Here is a 19339-nt window from a genome sequence, read left to right on the forward strand (position 1 = left end):
GGCCCTTTGTTGACTAAATTTGGCAGGAGCATGGAGGCGCGCCAGGGCGCCCACGTGTGCGCCGAGCTCCCAGCTGAGCGGGCAAGGGTTTTCTTCCGGGTAAGGAGACAGCGGGGGAGATCAAAGAGTTTGGGGAGCTGGAGCCGAAATGTGCAGTGGAAATAAAATGAAATTAAAAAAAAAAAATACCAAAAGAAAAAAAAAAATCCTCCGGCCTGGACGCATGCCAGCCCGGAGGCACGGGGGAGAGGGGGGGAGCGCTGCGCACATGGCGGGGAGGGACCGGCGGGAAGGAGCTGGTTTTCTCCGGGAGGGAAAAAAAAATAAAAATAAAATACATTCTTGCAAAGGGGGTTGCAGTTATTTTCTGAGGAGAAGAAGAAGGGAAAAAAAACCAAACCAAAACCCCAACCCTTTTGTTTAAAACCACCGGGCTGTGGAGCCAAGCGGGATCCGCCTGGAAGTGCCGCCCGACGGCGCGTCCCTGCGCCCGGCCGGGCCGGGGCTGCGCGGCCCCGGAGGGGAAATTCCTTTATATTGGTCGACAAACGAGCAAACAGCGGCAAAAAGCCCCCCTCCCCCCCCCTCCCCGAGACGCCACTGCCAGTTTGGAGGGAGCCTTTCTAGGCAAACCCTCCGCGTGTCGAGGGTGGCCCCCCGAGGGCTGGGTGCGCTGGGGGGGCGGGTGCCCTTTGCGGCAGCCCACGCTGTGCCCTGCGGCTCCCCGATGGGACAGGCGTGCACCCCGCTGCTGAGGTGCAGCACGACTTTTGTATAAGCTGTGGGGTGCATGGGTGGCAGAGCTGGGGTGTGGGAGGGGAGCCCCGGGGGGCCCCACCAGCGCCCTGCACACCCTGCCCGCCCCGAGCTCGCGGGGAAGGCCACCCACCTCTGGACTCCCACTGCTCCCTCAGGACTGCAAAGCACAAAAAAGGATGTCGGATTTCAGAATCTCCCAAATCAAGCTTTTACAGTGCCTTTTCAAGGCAATGTGATGGAATTATGCGTGTTCCCTGGGTCTGCGTTTGCCACCTGATTTAGATAACATCCGTGATTTACGTGCAAGTTGAATATATAGGCTGAATTCCCAAATTCCTTCTGAAGCAAATAAATCCCGCTCCGTCAGGACGTGGGGTGAGCAGGGCCCGAGCAGGGATGTGATGATTAGCCCTGGGCTCTGCAGTGTTATCGCTGCGGTCTCCCGCACGCGCCGCTGCTGCGCGGCAGAGCCAGGGAGCCAGCCCCGGGCTGCCTCAGGGTGCATGAACGTATTTAGAAATATGACCTGTTCCTTGCCTCTAAAACAAGGATAATACTTCTAAGCCTCTTTTTCACCCTGTGAGCATAAATGCGATGTTGTGTGTAAGAGGCTCGCTGGTCCTCTGACGAATGCCGTAGGAAAAGCTGTAAATAACAGATCTGGATGGTTTTTGGGCAAAAACCAAAGTGCCCTCACTCTTGTGTTGTACCAGGCAGACGGTCCCTTTGGCAGTGCAGTCCCTTTTCAGTGCTTTGACTAACACAGGGTCCAGATAGCTGGTATGGCCTTGGATTTGAGCCCAGGTTTGGGTTGCAGACACGGTGGCCTACAGCCCCATGACCCACATCCAGCAGCTCATCGCCGTGGGTCGCCTGCTGTGGTCTCCAGATGCTGCTGGGGCTGTGGGGTCCCGGATGATGAAGCAGTGATGCCGGTCCCTGGCAGCCTTGGGGGGGCTTAGGCAGAAGTGGTGTGGGAAGGCTTTCTCACCGCGCGCATCATCATTTCCCTCATGGTGGCTAAAAGGGTTTCTTTCTGACAGTCTGTGGTTGGGCAAAGTCAAGAGGACGCTGCCGAGTGAAGGGAACAGTTCCGTATTTGCCGCGGATTTGTGCTTTGAATGGAGGAAAAAACAAAAAGGGAATAATGTGTGCTGGTTTTGAAAACTCAGTTATTATGAGTCTTTATGAAATGCGGACTCATTTTTTAAAATTATAACAAAGGGCATCCTTGGCTATGTTTCTAGCAGCTATATCAAAGGGTAACTGCACTTCTCATTTAAAGCTACTTTGAAAGAGATCACATGTAATAGGTATTAGGATATTAAAAGTGTATATGTGCTTTTTGCTTTTTAATTTACACATCCAGCTTTCCAGTTCTGGGATGCCATTAATGTTCTTAGCCCAGAATTACTCCTTTTAAAGAGCTAGGTTTTCTTAGCCCTTGAGACAACATGGGCTTTATAAGATTTGAGTGGGCAAATCTCACCAGCGCATTTTTATTGTAAGAGCTTTTGTTTAGAGGAAGGCATTGGTGGCTCAGATCTCACGAATATGTTATCTTATTTTGAAATTAAAATAGTTAGCAGTTCAGGGGCTGCTTTCTTCTTCGTTCTTTAGGTGCAAGATAAAATACAGGGGAAGTGGCATGGTTTATTCAAATAAATGGTGACACGAAGTAGGTTGCGAACTAACCCTCACATTGAGCAGTGCCATTGCAGGATTATTTCTGATGACTTATCAGATCAGATAATCCGCAGCGTGTGGATAAACAGGGAGGCAGCACTCAGAGTCAGAACCAAACCCAGAAAGCCACGCACCGGAGAATGCAAAATGTGAGGTTAATGTTGTATTAAAGGTAAGACCTGAAAAGAGCACAGCAACGTGCTGCCCCCCAGCAGGGATTTTTAGGCTGGGATTTTTGAAAGGATCGAAGAGATGTTCAAAGGGAGTAGAGTACTACATCCCCGAGGGGGCCTTTGAAAATCCAAACTTTAGTAGTTTTGTTGGACGCTACATTTATGAGAGATTCTGGCTGAAGAAGTGTGTTTTAATTGCAGAGTAGCAGTTTTGCCCGTTTACGTCAACATTTTCTACTTTCCTCCTATTTTCTTGGAGGGAGAAGTTCTGCTCCTGAATAAATAAATGTTATACATGGCCCAGAATGGATGAGATTTTCTCCATCCCTAGAGCCAGGATGCCGCACCCAGGGGCAGTGGCCGTGGGCAGGTTTTCAAAGGCCGCTCCGACCGAGTCCTGCTTCTGCTCCTCTAGCTTTGCACTCAGAAGTGCCGGTGCGTGTCTCAGGCTGCAACGTCTTGGATGCACCAGGGAAAGGCACCAAGGGGCTTTTGCCAGGGGTTTTGTGCACGCGTCATTGGAAGCCTTACGCTGAAAATGTTTATTTCTATTGGTACTTGCTTGTACAGTGCAAAATTAGTATCTGTATCTCCAGAAGTATGTGAGGTGCTTTGTGGAGAATTCAACCTTCTACAAAAGCCCTTGGCATGGCTATAGCTAGGCCTGTTTTGGAATTCAGCATAAACCAATTGATATATTCTGCCAAATATATAATGAACATGCAGAGCTGACTGTGCACCAGCGTTTCCTCCTAGCTTTTGAAATGGCGACCGTTCCCTTTCTGTGCTCCCAACGAAATCAAAGTATCTTGTAATCCCTCGCTTGTTTTTAAGTGACAGTAGTCCTCTGTGCCCTGACAAATATTGCTGGCAGAAGCCTGGTAGCTCCAGACAAGGTCCTTTGAAAGAGGTGGGAGGGGAGGGAGGGTCCGCGGGCAACTTTCCAGCCGCAGCTGTGCACTAACAGCATGGGAGTGTGGGAGGCTTCTCCCAGGTTAGTAAGACAGTTCAGCAATGCGGTGAATGTATGCTCCCAGTGCATGACTCCTATTTACTTTTTTTTAATTCTCTGACCTCTGTCTGACCAAGTCCGTTGCCCATATGCAGCTGGACGGGGAGGGGGAACAGCAGCCAGGCTGTACCAGGGATCTCGCTGCGCTCGGAGAAATGCACGGCACTCCCCCAGGGGAAGCGTTTGAAGCAAGTAACGAGGTGGTGAATTTTCCTTCTCGCTGAGGAAGTTATTTGGAGGTGGGTCTTATTTTAAAGTACCATCTCTTGCTTCCCGGGGAAGTAACTGCCATTAATTTGCCCGACAATAGGTATTAAACAGTAACAGCTGAATGCCAGTCAAAGGCAGTGGTGTTTGCTAGGGAAGTGCCAGAAGAAGACAATTAGGAGTTTGCAGGAGTCTGGGGTATTGTTCAGAGCCTAGTCATCTCAGCATCACAGCTTCATGGTTTTGGGGCTGGTAAGGATCCAAAACCACGCGGCTTCATGGTGGCTGGAAGGCAGAGAGGCACGGCGTATGGGGACAGCAGTTAGGGCTCACCTTTTGACGAAGAGCAAGATCAGTCTGAGTTGCAGCTGGCCGCTTCACCTTTAGTTCCGTTCTCCTTTGCGTGGGTCTCGTGGGCTACTGTGCCCACATCCTGAGAAAATGGGCGTTTCGGCTTGCAATTCAGAAGTTCAGAAAGGCTCTCTAAGGCTGAGGGAAGTAAAGGGATGTGATCAAAAGTCCTGCAGGCGTGGCTGGGTTGTCAAAGGAGGGCGAACACCACACACGAGGAGGTTTGGGTCAAATTCTGCAGACCTTGACTCATAATTGTGCTGGAGCAGGGACCTACAGATGCGACCCTGAGCTGAAAAAGAGGGGCATCACATTAAGGACAGCATGGGGTAGAGGAGAAAACTTGAAGCAACAGTAAGTGAATGGTTGCACTTAGCATCACAAAATTCCCCATGTGGTGCTGGCCTGAGTCTCTTGGACCACTTGCAGAAAAAAAAACCTTCCTGGGAATAAGCCCTGCCTAATGAGGAGGATGGTTTCTGCCCCGCTGGAGAAGGGTAATGAAAGAGAGGGACCTGCTGAGACTGGCCAGGTGACTTGTGGAGGGTTGAAGCCAGACAGGGTCCAGACCACGGCTGTTGTTGCTCATCTGCCAGGTCGGGCCGTTATGCCATGGTTGATCAGCCATCTTCTGGCTTGCATATCTTCACAGAAAGCCGTGCTTTCTCTCCCATTTCTACCTTACCTCCTCTCCTGCTTTGTGCTGGCCAGAAGGAAGGAGTAGCTGCAAAACTTGCATATCTGGGTAAACCTCCAGCAGCAGAACGGACCGTCCTTGCCCACCCAGCAAAGCTTTTCAACAAAACGAGGGACTCCAGCTCATGATACTCTTCTTGGCTAAAACACTTTAATAACTTTTACTAGTTTCAGTACCTTTTTACACAATGTGTAATTAAATTATGAAGCTCCTTTCCGTAAGATGCTATGGAGGCTGAAATGATGAATGGATTCAGAAAAGGATTAGGCAAATTCATTTTGGCTATGAAACATGACCGGCCAGATACAACCTCCAGCTTAAAAAGTCCCTGAACCTCCAATTGCAGGCGGTCCTTCCAGGCACATGAAGGTAATGCAGCAGAGGAGTGCGGAGTGGGAAACCGAAAACTGCAGAAACCAACCCAAATGCGAGCTGTGATGGAAAAGTCAGATGTCTGCAATCTGATCTATCTTAAAATGAGACTTAATGTATCAATCAAGAGGATCACCTTTTTTGTCTTCAGAATTTGAATTTGCAGCATGCTGTCAGTCACTGGCCTCAAGCTATAACCAAGATTAATACCAGCTGATGTATGTATGCCTCTACTATGTTGATAATGAAATAAAACTTTCCCTGGTTTATTTGTCTGCCTCTCGAGGAATTCAGTCTTTCAGACCTCTCTCACAGCCAAGACTACTTTTTATAATGTTTATTTTTGTTTGCTGGCCATGAAGCATCTAAATAGTGTTTCATAAAAGAAATCTATACGAGAAAGATCAGAAGTATTGCATGGTATTTATATTTCTTTAAAGAGGGTATCATCGGCATGCAGACAGGTTGTGGCTCGACATTATATGTTAACAAAAGATCATCCATGAAACATTCACCATAACAAAAATAATATTAGATAACTAGAAAATTATCTTTTAATGGGATTTAATTTCATTTGTGATATATTATTTTGACTTTCAGTAAACCTTTCTGTTTTCCCTTGAATGCAAGCAAAGGGAAATGCTTTGCTGAGCTCTCTTCTTTTCCTCTTATGCACCCTGCATTTAGCCCTGATACGGGCGTAGGATTCACCAGATTATTTTGCATTAGAAGAGTGCTATCTTTAGCAAGAGCAATTAAAGCAAAGGGGCTGCAGGCCAAAGTGCTAGAGCTGTATAAGGATAGCAGAAGCCATAGATTAAGCTATATACTAATTACTCGGTTCCCTACTTGGAGCTATGAACAGTGAATTCTTTAATTTTATGTTGCATTTTTAAGGTAGTTTGTGTTTCACTAAACCCAACGCATCAGGAGGTTTTGTATGTAGATATTAATATGGTGGTGCTTTAGGAACTACTATGGCGTTCTGAAAAACAGCTGAGGCAGACTCCAGAGGCGGTTCCAGAGGAAGGGTGCAGAGCAGCTTTTCGGGGTGTTCAGGTCCGTTGCTTTATGCAAGCTCTTGCGCAGGGTTGCAATGAGCTGGTTTTATTTTTATCCGATCTGTGCTGGTGGATTTGATGTTGTGGGTCTGAACAAAGGTCTGATTTGGGCAGGAAGGTCTCCCCACCTGCTCCCCCCCCAGTTTATGGAGGTGCCTGTGCAGCCTTTGCTGTGCACAGGATGCTCTCTGAATTAGCAGGTTTCTGCCCCAGGGGAGCTTCTGCTTTGGAGGAAGCTCCTATCTTTGAACTTATTTGAATTATCCTCATCTGGGGAAATGAATTATCTTTCGGCTTCTTCTCACCTCTCAGAAGCTCCCTGTCCCCTCAGTCACACTTCTGTGTCCCTTGTTATTGCTGCACATCCTGCCTATGAACTCTCTCCGCAGCTGGGGAAGCCTCCAACATCCCCTGGGAGCTGCTGCTAATTTCAAGCCAGGCATCAGGGCAGCTGCCTCGTGCCCAATGCCCAGTGCCCAGGGGGGTCCTGTTAATATTACTTTGTTCAGTTGATCTGGATCTTGTAAAACATATGTGCCTTCAAAGTCCTGACTCTGACCTGGGAAACAGGTGGCACCTCGTAAGCCTTTTCAAAGAGAGTTCTCCTCACCTGCTGTGTAATTTAGGCCCCTGCATTAAATATAACTCGGTGTGGAACAATGCCTGTAACCATCGTGTTTGGGCCAACGTCTGCATGTCGGTCCAGCAGGGCTCTGTGTAAATGCAAGAGGCCCCGCTGGGCACCCTCAGTCCCAGGCTAAGGGCCCCTGCCTGCTGTGGCTATCATCTGTCATGCAAGCAAGGGATCCTTTGTGCCTTACTCCCGTCAAAAGTGCAAATACCCATTTGCTATGTGGTAGAGGAGGAAACGGCAGCAGCAACAGTTTTCACACTGATTCTGAAATCCATCCCTATGATAATGGAGAGATTAATATAATATAATTTAGTAAGCATGCAATAGTTAACATTTAACTTCTCTGCCCCTTTTGTTCTGCCAGGAGCCTAAATGTCGGCCATCGCTTGGGTGATGTGCAAAAAGCACCGCTGGAGATTGACCCAGGTGCTCAGCTTCCTTCAAGATCGCTGTGTGGCTGGAGGATCCCATAGAGAGGCGTGAGCTACCATCAGGCTCAGGAAGAAAATGCCTGTGCCCCGATAGGATTGTTGGAAGCGGTTTCGAGGGAAGATGGGCTAGGCTGGTTGAGGACAGAGACTGCACGGCACAGCGGTGTGCTTGGCAGAGGTGCAGGAGAGGAGCCTGGCTGATGGGCAGGCAATGGGGGAACCATGCCACCAGCTTGGCAGGGGAGAGGCAAGGAGGCCACAGCTTTCCTGCAGGTGGGAATGCTCAGGCGCAACTGGTGGCTAAACCAAGCAGTATGGAAGAAGATGGATGAAAGATGGGGGAAAAATCCTTGAAAATGGCTCTCTGGCCATCCCAAGGCTGGAAGAGCTTGCTAGGTGTTCAGCTCTGAAAGCATAGCTTGTTAGAGGCTTACAGCAGCCCTAGGTCTGACCACAAGATGTGACATAGCCTTCGCAATTGCCCTCTGGGGAGTCTTTCCCTCCATGCTGGATCTATCGGGGGTGCGGGCTCTTTTGCCTGTGAAATTATGTGCAACAAACGCATGGTCTGAAAATTGCCCCAAGGTAACTTACTGTCTCTTGGTCTCAGTTTTATGAGACTCAGACATGAGGCCAACAAAGAAAAAGAAAAAGAAAACAGCATTAACCAAGACCTAGAAGTATTTAATGTCAATTGTTCCACAGTAAAGGGGAGAAAACACAAACTCTTCATGGAAGAAGTTGAGGAGCCGATTGCCAGAGCCGCTGTGGTGCTGCTGGGCTTAGGGTCCTGTAAGAAATCATGTGAAGGAGGCTGGTTGCTCATTCCTAATCTGTCGGCCTCCAGCACAAGGAACAATGAAAGAGTTTTCAGGCACATACTTTCAGTGGTCTTGGCAGCAGTTGCTTAAAATTAATCTTTACTTGTGGTTTCAGAGACTTGCCTCTTGGAGCAGGCCTATGCTATCCTCTGTATTTGTACTGTGAGGAACACAACGGGACTCCAATCCCAATTAGAGTCTGAATATACATCTATATGTGCATGTTGTATACACACAGCATATATAACCAGGCTGAGCAGCTTGGCATGAACATCTCTGTGGCCAAGGCAGTAGCCCAGGCAAGCAGACCCAGAAGTGTCTGGGCTAGCCATCATTTCACTGAGCCGGCAACACAGCTCCCTGCCTTGCTGGAGGGGAAACCTTGCTCTCCCCCTTCCTTTGCTCAGGTGAAGGGCACTTGGCATGCCTTTTTCTTGGCAATTGTAACACTGCAGGTCCTTGATAGTCACAAATACTAAATATAGGTGTTATTTTAATTTGTAAGTGCTGCTTACGCTCTTCGATTAGCTCATGTGGAGGGTGGTGGCAGCCCGGTGGGAGCCTCTCAGAGCAACAGCACTCATTTCGGCCATACAGCGCAACACAGTGTGTGGTACCACTTTGGTTTTGAAGATTGAAAATGTCTTTATTTCAACTAGATGGCCAAGCTGGGAAGCTGTGAGGGATTTTCCTGAGAGGAAGTTTTTAGCCCTCTCCCTGGAAAGGCGGGAGGCTGCCAAACCAGGGCATTTTATTTGTTGTTACCTCCTTGCCCTGTCTGAGTTCAGTTCACGTAGCTGTGGGGCAATGCACATACGCCTAGCCGGGCTAGTTTGTTGGCTACACTTTTCCTTTCCAATGAAAGGTTTTCTTCTCTGCAGGTTACTGTATATGAAAACAACCTATTGCTCTGAGCGGCTGGGCTATACCATTAACCATACTTATTTAACCTAGGAGGGTTTCTGTGAAGAGTCCACCATCTGTTTAGTAATGGTGAGTAGGTCTGCCCATTCAGAAACACCGGTGTAACAGGAAGGCTTTATTGGCAGGAATTTTTCAGGAATACTGATTTATTTCATTTACATAAAACCTATAAGGACAGCTCTCTAAGTTTGTAAGGCTTTAAATGCTTGAACCAAATGAAACTATTAGAGGAGCACAAAACTGCTTGCTCAACTCTGTGAGCCCAGCTCCTTTCTCAGAAACCCACCCCTGCTGACTGCAGCCTAGATATATATTCTTCGCAGTGCGTGAAGAGCCTTTGCTGATGCTGTCCTGGGAAAGGTGGGGAGAGCTCTCCGTAAAGCTGAAGGAGCCTCACAGCAAATGCTGTACCCTGGAGCCCTTCTTCCTTACTGTGCCATCTCTTTTTGGTAACATACCCAAGAAAGACCCACTGAGAGTGTTGAGCTCTGTACTGCAGCAGTCCTCACCCCAACCAGTTGTACCCAGGCTGGGCATCCTCGCTTTCCCTCCTCTCCACAATTATTAGTGATGAAAGGCCCAGTATCACGGACTGGGACCTTATGGAAATCTGCTGATGAATTGTCACCAAAAAATGGTGATGTGTTGTTTATTTTAGGTGGTTGATGCAAAGCTTTGGATAATTGGTTTCATGCTTTTGGATTTTGTGCAAGTTTCTTGTGTGGTGTTTATGTGTAACAAATTAGGTGATTTTTAGAAAATGCAACATGTATGCAGATATTTCCAGATTATTGTATTGCAGCAGGATGAAAACTGAAAGTATGTACCAGTAATTTAAAAGTAAAAGGTACGATAGAGGAAATAGGTAGTCATCTCTAAGTGGAAATCAGAAACAGGGAGCGGTCGGAGTCATGCTGCGGAGCTCCACATGCTGTAGGTCAGGTAATGCCAGCAGCAGCACACACCTCCTGCAGCGAGACCTCAAGGCAGAACTTAACCCAAATATACCTGAACCTGTCACTCAGCATCCAGCTGAGCTCATCTGGGACGGCAGGCATTGAGGAGCCTCAGCTGGGTGCGGATGGGTGTTTGCTGGCCACAAGCTTTCCCATGCCTTCCAGACTGCAGGGTGTCTGTATTTCTTTTGAGGGCATCCTTAATTCTGAGGTTTGTTGGGTTTATCAAGCTGGTTTTAGATGTATGTTGCCATGATGATCTTAAAGGTCCTTTCCAACCTAAATGATTCTATGATTCTATTAGCGAGGTGGGTGTCGGTCTCTTCTCCCAAGTAACAAGCAATAGGACAAGAGGAAACGGCCTCAAGTTGTGCCAGGGGAGGTTTAGATTGGATATTAGGAAAAATTTCTTCACCGAAAGGGTTGTCAAGCATTGGAACAGGCTGTCCAAGGAAGTGGTTGAGTCACCATCCCTAGAGGTATTTAAAAGACGTGTAGATGTGGCACTCAGGGACATGGTTAGTGGTGGACTTGGCAGTGCTAGGTTAACAGTTGGACTCAATGATCCTAAAGGTGCTTTCTAACCTAAATGATTCTATGATTCTATGATTCCTTCAAACTTCATAGCATCTGGCTCAAGCACCTCTGCCAGCTGTGATGGTTATGGAGTAGCGCAAGTAGAAAAGCTGCAAGCCACTTGGAGAAAGAAAGACAGACATCTGACAGTAAGATATCACGTGGGGGTATCAGGGAGACTCAATAATTGCACCTGCATGTTACTGAGCAACCTTAGTTTTGGGGTGGTGGTGGCCATTTCCCTGACATAGAGGATGATCTGACCCACTTCTCTATTGCTAGCAAATTCAGAAATCATTTGACCTGAGAGTCAGTCAAACAAACCATCCCATCATGTTCATGTGCTTTCTTGTGTGTTTTAACCTAAAAATATTTTTTTAGCAAGATTTTGGAGCAAGATTTATTTTTAGTTCCTTTTAAGGCAATTTGGAGCCAGAAAGGAACAAAAAAGCCTCCAAACCCCAAATGAAATGGCGCCACTGAACAAAGGGCCTCTTGTTTGTAAACTTCCATTTTAAAGTGTTGTTGCATATTCTACTGGAACAGTTTTTCATCTTTCACTTACACAGTCCAATTTTTTAAATACTAACCTATTGAAGAGTCAAGTACCTTTTAGTGCCTTTTTGAGCGTCTTTTCAGTGCTGTGCCCCTGTTTCTCGGAAAGAAGAACTTTTCTCCCATGTATTGAATCTCTTAGATAACATCTCCAATAAGAAAAATAAGGGAGTGTTTCAACTTGCAGAGGAGCAAAGTTAAAGAGACTGAGCTGAATTTATCCTGTAATCTGTCAGCCACAGAGCCTTCATCACTTAATGATCCTCACCTCATGTTTCTGCCACTTGCAGCACAAGAACAGGACTCTGTTTCAGAAAAAAACAACCCAAGAACAAAAAAAAAATCCCACTCCTTTGCTCCCCCCTCAATTTTCCTTTGAATCTAGGCATGATCTAGCCAGGAGAAATTTTTTCCCTGCACTTCTACCTTAATATTTCTGTCTACATTGCTTTGCCTTTCTCTGCTGCCAAACCTAAGTGTTTGCTGAATTAAATAAACCATGCCATGTTGACAGAGTTTGTGAATGCTGCTATTGTCACCAGAATCCTTTTGCTGATCCGACCCCAAATCCTAATGCCAACTCTGCGCTTACTGGTGTGGTAGTAAGCAAACAAGAATCGATCATACTGATGAGGCTAAGAGAATCTCCAAAAAGTCATATTGTAGGCTGGTTTTGTCACCAAGTGGCAAAACTTTGGGTGTGTTATACCTGGTCTGGTTTGGAATTGGACCTGTCCGTCAGAAAAGGTTTTAAAATTAGTAAATGCTCAGTAAATTAGCGACACATTAGAGAAAAGCTTTTCGTCCTATCGCTGAAATAAACGTAGTTGATGATTTCAGTTGCAAAGTAGTTAATAACATTGGATTTAATGGATTTCCAGTGTTTGCATAATGCAATAGGGGATGGTGCAAGTAAAAGGATTATTCCTATCTGTATTGTGGTGAGGAACCACAATGTAAAGTCTCTAAGATGAAAAATTAGAGCCATTTCTGACAAGATTGTTTCTTAGGACCTTAAGAGGAGAGGTCTGAATTCTCAAAACAAAACCATCATAATTAAAGTCCCCTAACTGCGCATATCTTAAATGCCTATGCACTGTTACATAACCCAGAACCAAATGCTCTTGTGTCCTACTGAGAAGTTCAAGTAAAAAAAATGGTCTACTCTTTCTGTGTGAAGGCTAGAAACAAACGTGTCCACCTTAGACTCCAGTTGGTCTTTGCCAAACTACCCAGTAAAAGAAAATCCTGCCTCAAATCCCACACCATTATTTCCTCTGACACCTATTTCTTCTCCTTTTGGGCATGCTGAACAGGAGCAGCAGGAGAAGAGACGCTTTGGGGAGTTATGGCGAGGAGCTGATGGCTCAGACCAGTGTTGGAGTTCCAGAAGTGGTATTGGCTTAAGGGTTTCGGTTTCTCTTTTAACATATTTGCGTGAGACAGCACGATAGCCTTTTTAGCAATGTTTTCCTTTTCACTTTGTTTTTTCTTTCTAACAATATAGTGCACAAAAACTCCATGTGGTTGTGTAGAGAGCTGCTGCATGAATGACTCACGCTGTCTCTAGACATTGTATTTCACTGACGTGTGTCCTAATCTGAGAACTATGGTCTCAGCCCCATGGTTTAGGTGAGTCACGGTCAACCCAGCACTTGGCAATAGCAGAAAGGCAGCTTTCATTGACTTTTCCCAGTTTGGCCCTTGTCAGGGCATACTTACCGCTGGGTTACCTGTGGTCTCATGGAAGCACTCTTATCTGTTGCACTGACCTTTGTCTCTTAGGCAGGGTCCCCTGGCTTTATTGATGCTTTGTTGTCAGAGAAGCTTGGAAGATGCCCAGTTACTCCAAAAATGGGCCCTTTCTGTGTGAGCTTTCTGGTTTATAGAAATAAGGGGAATTATATTCTTCCTCCTTAAGGCATGAGGAGAAAAGTGGCATAGTTTATAATGCTTTCAGGTTCGTAAGCAGAAGCTCTGGGCTATCAGGGCTTGCTCTGTTGAGGCTCTGGTGTCTCGGAGGATTGCAGGAGAGCTGGCTCCCACTGGGCCGTGGGCTTTGGAGGCAATGCAAGAGCACGGCAGCAGCAAATCTTTTCCTTCCTTGGCCGGGGAGACTGACAGACCCGTGGCTTTTACAAAATCTCTTGTTCAAATGACGATGCCAACCTTGCCGCGGCAGTGACCAGGAGAGTCTGGGTTACCTTTTGACTCCTGCTATGCAAGCAGAGGCTGGTACAAGCCAAACTGATAATTCACGTCCACTGGAATTCAGATTGCAGCTCAGAGTGACTCTTTAAAAACTCTGGAATAATTATTTCACCTGGAGTTGGAATTTTTTCTCCAGGCTCGACTTACAGTTTATAAATATGTGAGATAGGAGATTGGTAATTCAGTTTATAGTTTGTATGAACCCTGAAGCTTATGTCAATGCTGTTATCTATTATAGAAATGCAAACATGCTCTTTGATGTGTTATTCTCAGTGACTTGGGAGGATAAAGATGGAATACTCTATAGGCATTTGTAAAAGAAATTCAGAAATTGCAAGTCTACTAGGACCTAATAACATATTTTCAGGTTTTTTCCCTCTTTTGCGATCTGCTTGATTACAGTAACTTAAAAGCAAGAGAAATATTGCATCTGTCTAGGTTTCTGCAGTAAGAGAGCTCAAACAAATTTCCCTGCTATGCCGAAACCCCTTTTTTGAGTATGCCAAACGTTTATTATATTATAGCGGAAGGGAAATTTGGTGCCACATATCTATGATTTATTCTGTTGGATGGATTTTCTTGCTATAGGAGCACCTCCTGCTGGCTCTGCACTGCACTGCCTTTGGACTGCTCGTATTTTCCAGACTTGGGAATAACAAGGAAGCCAAGTGAGGTTTCTTGAGATAAAGGAAAATGATCGGCGTGGGACCAGCTCTGCCACTGTGAATAGTGATAGGGACGCTCTGGTGACCGACAGTACCCAATCTGCTACAGATACATGTTTATATAGTCCCTAATGGAGTATTGACACCCCACTAACTCGGTTCAAGAGGGTCATAACACACTTTCTGTTCCCACATCTCCACAGTGACCCAAGCTGAAGTCCACAGAATAGCTGGCAGTAAAACTGGGTAATAGGGAGGTGAGAAATAGCAAGATGACATTGTGCTTGTTCCTGGTAGCTTCAGCTAGTACACGAACAATGATCTGGAATGTTTTTCTACCAAAAATGCCATTTTTATTAAAAAAAGTGAACGTCTGGTGGGTTTGTGACCATTTCAGGTAATTTTATTTGAAAATATAAAAGCAAGATATTAGTACGTCCTTTTTGATTTCTGCCACAACAAGCAGCTTCAGTGTTTTGTTTCCAAGCAATTTTTTCTTGAAGGTTTGTGGTTTGGTTTTTTTTAGGAAGCAGTTTAAAAGTCATTTTTAAAAATAAAATAAGCCAAACTACAAATAATATGTTAAACGTAAGCTAAATAAGCTATCCTGACTAGAGTGTTTTTTTCCCTGGAAAACTAAAACAATTGAAAATACTTGCTGTCTTTCAGACGCACAGCAAAAATAAGTTTGAAATATCAACCTTTCCCCCAGAATGAGAGCACTGCCAGCACTGGCATGTTCCCTTTGGTGATCAAAGCTCTTGGGATGGATAGAGATGACATAAAGAAAACGTGGTTTGTTCGTTTAAATGCGGTGGGTGGGGAGAATGAGAGAGCAGAGTGTTGTAGGGAGTAGGACACAAACAGAAAATGAGCAGTAAAGATCTGTTCATCAACGCCTATTTCTAGTAGTAAGCATTAACACTGTAGCAGCACTTAAAGGCTCCTGTTATTTATTGTTATTCCAATAGTATATAAAGAGGCCGTTGAGATAGACACCAGAAAACAAGCACAAGAAGACACAGACCTTGTCTCTACAGCAATTAAGCTTTTGTTTTACAAAGGGACGACCCATGGTTTATTACAAAAACATTTTCTTCTTTATTGTCCTATTTTAATATTTCAACACACCCTAACGAAAACACAGCATGCCACTTCAATGCCATGTTGTACTCTGTTGTCATGTATTTTATGGCTGTGTATACCCGCCGGCGTGTTTCTGCAGCCTCCTCCCTTGGTTAATTGTCACCTATGGCTGGCTGGCTGCTCCTAGGGAGGATGCCACAAAAGTAATCGATAGGGTTCAGATGACACCCATAGCAAACGCACACGCATCAGCCCAGACAAATGCTTAGCCGGGGCAGTGCCCACGGTCCTACACCCTGTGTGGCACACATTTTGCAGAACGAAAAACTAGGAAATAATTTGGAAATATTGTAGAAAATGGTTTAAAACTTCTCTGAGGCTATTTTGGTAAATCTTGCTGCTTGTAATGCCGGACTCCTTTTATCTCATAGGGGCTGAAAGGCTGAAGAAAATTACGACTAATACATTTTTTAGAATTAGAAAAAATTACCTAACCCCACATATTTGGAATATCAGAATATTACCATTTAAGGCTGTGATTTTCAAAAGAGCTTATGAGAACATGGCACCCGGACCTACTCCTACCACCATTGAAATGCATATTAATTTGCTATCAACTTTCATGTGAGGGATCAAAACTCTTCAGCTCTCACTGAATTTCCCTGGGAGTTTGGTGACTGTTGCAAAAATCCCAGCTCAAACCTCCTAGCTGTCACTCTCCTTTCAAGGGGAATTGGGTGCCTATTGCGAAAATCCCAGGCTGAACAGCCTGATAACTCCTGGCTTTCAGGGCGGGAAGCAAGAACTCTGCATCCTACCTGAAAGCCAGCAGGCATCTCTCTTTTCCGGTGCAGAGGGTTTTGACACTTTTGACCTTAGCTACATCCCTCAAGCTGGATGGAGTATGACCTGTCTGAGGCTTGTGATGGGTTTCCTTTAGTTGGGCATCAAGGAGAATCTACGTCTGGGCAAGAAAAGCAATATTTGATCTGGCTGTAGCGATCCATTTCTATTAAGTAGTTACTGTTTGAAAGATGCCCAGAAATTTGCACTGACAAAAAGTACGTCTTGTGACCTGGACTAGGGGGTAAAGATGGCTGGGGCAGTCACAAACTGATATTGCCATATATTCCCAGCCCATTTCGGTGCCACTGTCACACAGATGCCTTTCTCTTTCTGAGACAAAAAGTAATGTGTGCGTTATTTCGTGTGAAATTACTGCAATGAGGTCTGCGCAATGGCTTTGCAAGTCAGCAGAGAACATAATCAGCTGCGGTCAGTGGGATGCTCCAGGGGCAGAAGTAGTCACTTGTACAAATCTAATGACGAGACTATTGTGTATGGGGGGGTGTGCTTGCACGTGTGTACGTGGGGGTGCACACTCTGCTGCGTGCACACGCGTGTGCAGATGGACAGCAGCAGCGAGAGGGACTGCTCGTGGAAGAAACAAATCTGCTTTACACTAACAGCTCCGGATCTGTGTTTTATTTAGAAGAAATAATGCTCGTGTATCAAACAAATAAACCAGCCCTGCTTGCCAGTGCCCTCACAGCAATGGTAATTACATAGATTTTTGGTCAGTCCTGTCATATTTACTCCACTAAGTTGATTAACCTATGTAATGAGTACAGGACTGTGACCAATACTGACCCCACATCAAAGGCTGGTATTGCTGCTGTGTGCTGACCTGAATTTTAATTGTTCACTAGGCTTTGTAATTAAACCACAAATGTGCTAAAGAAGAGATTAGGCGTTTTAGCTGGCAGTGTATGCATTTTCCCAGGTGTGCCAATTGTGTACACTATAAAACATCCAATGCCCGCCTCAATACGCAAGTATCTAACGACATGCCACTTCACAGATACCTAAAGCCTCTTCTTTTTTTCTTGCTTGATATCTTTAAATGGGAAACAAATGTAATTTATATGCTAAAACTTTTCTATAGACATTACTGTGTATCACCAAAGCTCTCGCATAAAGGCATATAAATAAATCAACAATGAATAAATTGGGACTTCAAGTGTCTACGAAGTTCCCACAGGCTTACACGCTCGGTCCTCAGAGTCCAAAAAAGCTACTGCAGACAGATGTGTTTTCCTTCTTCAGGATCCTCAGTGTGGTACATCTGTTGCTTCAGCCAGTGGCTATGCCAGACTTGAGAGAAAACACATTGCTCCTTAAATGAAGACAACTATCAGAAATAAATGAGAAAATTTGGAAAGCTACCCGTGCCTCACTTTTGTTTAAAAGACACTTCTCTTTTGGAAGCTCTTGCAACATAAAAGAGATGAACTGTGCTGCCTCGCTCCACACGACACCTCCCTCTCGTTTTGCTGGAGAAAAACACGTGTTTTGACATCTGAGTTTTCCAGCGCGTGCTGCCTTCTACCTCACACACCTGCTCCTTTGGCGAGGAGCAGTCCAGTGTCTTCGTTGGCGCAGCTCCCTGCTTTGCTTCTAACCACACAGAGGAGACGGAACTGAAAAGAAGTGCGTTAATCCGGAGTTGGGTGGGTTGCGCTGGAAGGGAGGAAGATCCATCTTTCATTCATAACATTTTGTTTGAAACATATGGGAAAAATTAGGAGCTACATTTTCATCGTGATGAGCTTGGGACTTGGGAGCATGTCTTGAGATTCATGCAAGATTCATGCAAGACCGTGAATTTGGTCTGAAACTATTCTTTGGTGTACTTGTACTTCTTCCATCTTCCTGTGATTTAGTCCTCCTGTGATCTACCAGTGATGGGTGTCATCAGGACTCACAAAAAGTTGTTGACTCCGTGGATTTGATTGTGAGCAGAGAGCTTGGCTGAAGGAAGAGCAAACCCCAGATCTCTTTCCTACAGGAAGACTGTTGTGCACAAAGAATACTGAGGGCAAGATGACAACATGTGGCAGTTTTGGGGAGTAGCAATCTCTGAGTCTGTTTGTCTCACACCTTTGATAGCCAGAGTTCTTCTAACATGGGCAATTTGCAGTAGTCTACTGACGCTTTGGAAAAAAACAATTTTGTATGTGGCTGTGCAATTTACTGGGATGGTGAGGTGGTCCTAGTCTTTTTTTTATAAAAAACCCCACCCTGCAGACTAAAGAATACCCACCTGGCACTGAATAGTGTCCTGTAGACACTGGTCTTAATGTAACATTCGCAATGTACTCTCCAGGGACAATCTCCCCTTTGTTTTTCTTTCCTGTGTGCTGCCCAGGAATCCCTAAGGCATCTCTGGGAACATTTTTCTTTCAACAGGGGAGTTTTTTGTTCAGCCACGTAGTTGAGTTCACCAACTGGATGCGCTTTTTCTTTTGCGGTGTGCTCCAGTATGCCTTGATCCACTCTGAGAGCCTCAGAAGCCAACTGAGCGTTGCTTGGGTGTGAACTTCTCTGCCTGTTTCCCAGCTCAGATCACTCTCAGGCACAAGACTGCAACCTATTTTGGCTGGTCCTGCCATGAGGGTAATTTCTGCATGCTGATTTATGTCATACCGGCATCGGTGTACTGACATTTTTCTACCATTTTGCAATAGTTATTCATCCATTTAAGCATGTGACCAGCCTTGAAAAATCAGTGAGAACTCTTAAATGCTGGCCGCTAGACTCTATGAAGAATGATGCCTTCGTTATCAGACCTGAATATGCACAGGAACCTTGCTTCCTTGTTCAGAAGCACCCTCGCCTTTACAGAAAATACTGTACCTGAAGCCCACCGTGTCTGGCCTTCTTGGATGTAATTGCAAGGACTGAGCGTTAAGTAAAATACCTGCTAGCCAAAGAAAATAATGTAGCCCTGCCCGAAATACTGATGTGGTATATTTTCTAAGGGTGCCTGCATGCACCTGTAAGAGCAGATTTTAGGTTGTAAATAAGACCTCCAAATTTTCCTCCTGTGTCTTAAGCTTGCAACGACAAAAGTCCGTGCAGTGCATAATGATGCCTCCAAACAAAAATACATAAATGTGCTAAAAAAAGAAAAGTATTTGCTTTCCAGAAGTCTCAAGCTCTATGAAATAGGTTTTGACTCTTAAACTGAGACAATAGTATTTAAATAAAATTAAATGGGGTAACCCAAGATTGAAATCCTAATACAAGAATTAACAGGGAAGAAAAGTCACAAACAAATTACTGAAATATAATTTTAAGGTAAATATGTTAATTTAAAATA

Source organism: Pygoscelis adeliae, unplaced genomic scaffold, assembly GCF_000699105.1.
Source record: "Pygoscelis adeliae isolate BGI_AS28 unplaced genomic scaffold, ASM69910v1 Scaffold87, whole genome shotgun sequence".
Lineage (NCBI taxonomy): Eukaryota > Metazoa > Chordata > Aves > Sphenisciformes > Spheniscidae > Pygoscelis > Pygoscelis adeliae.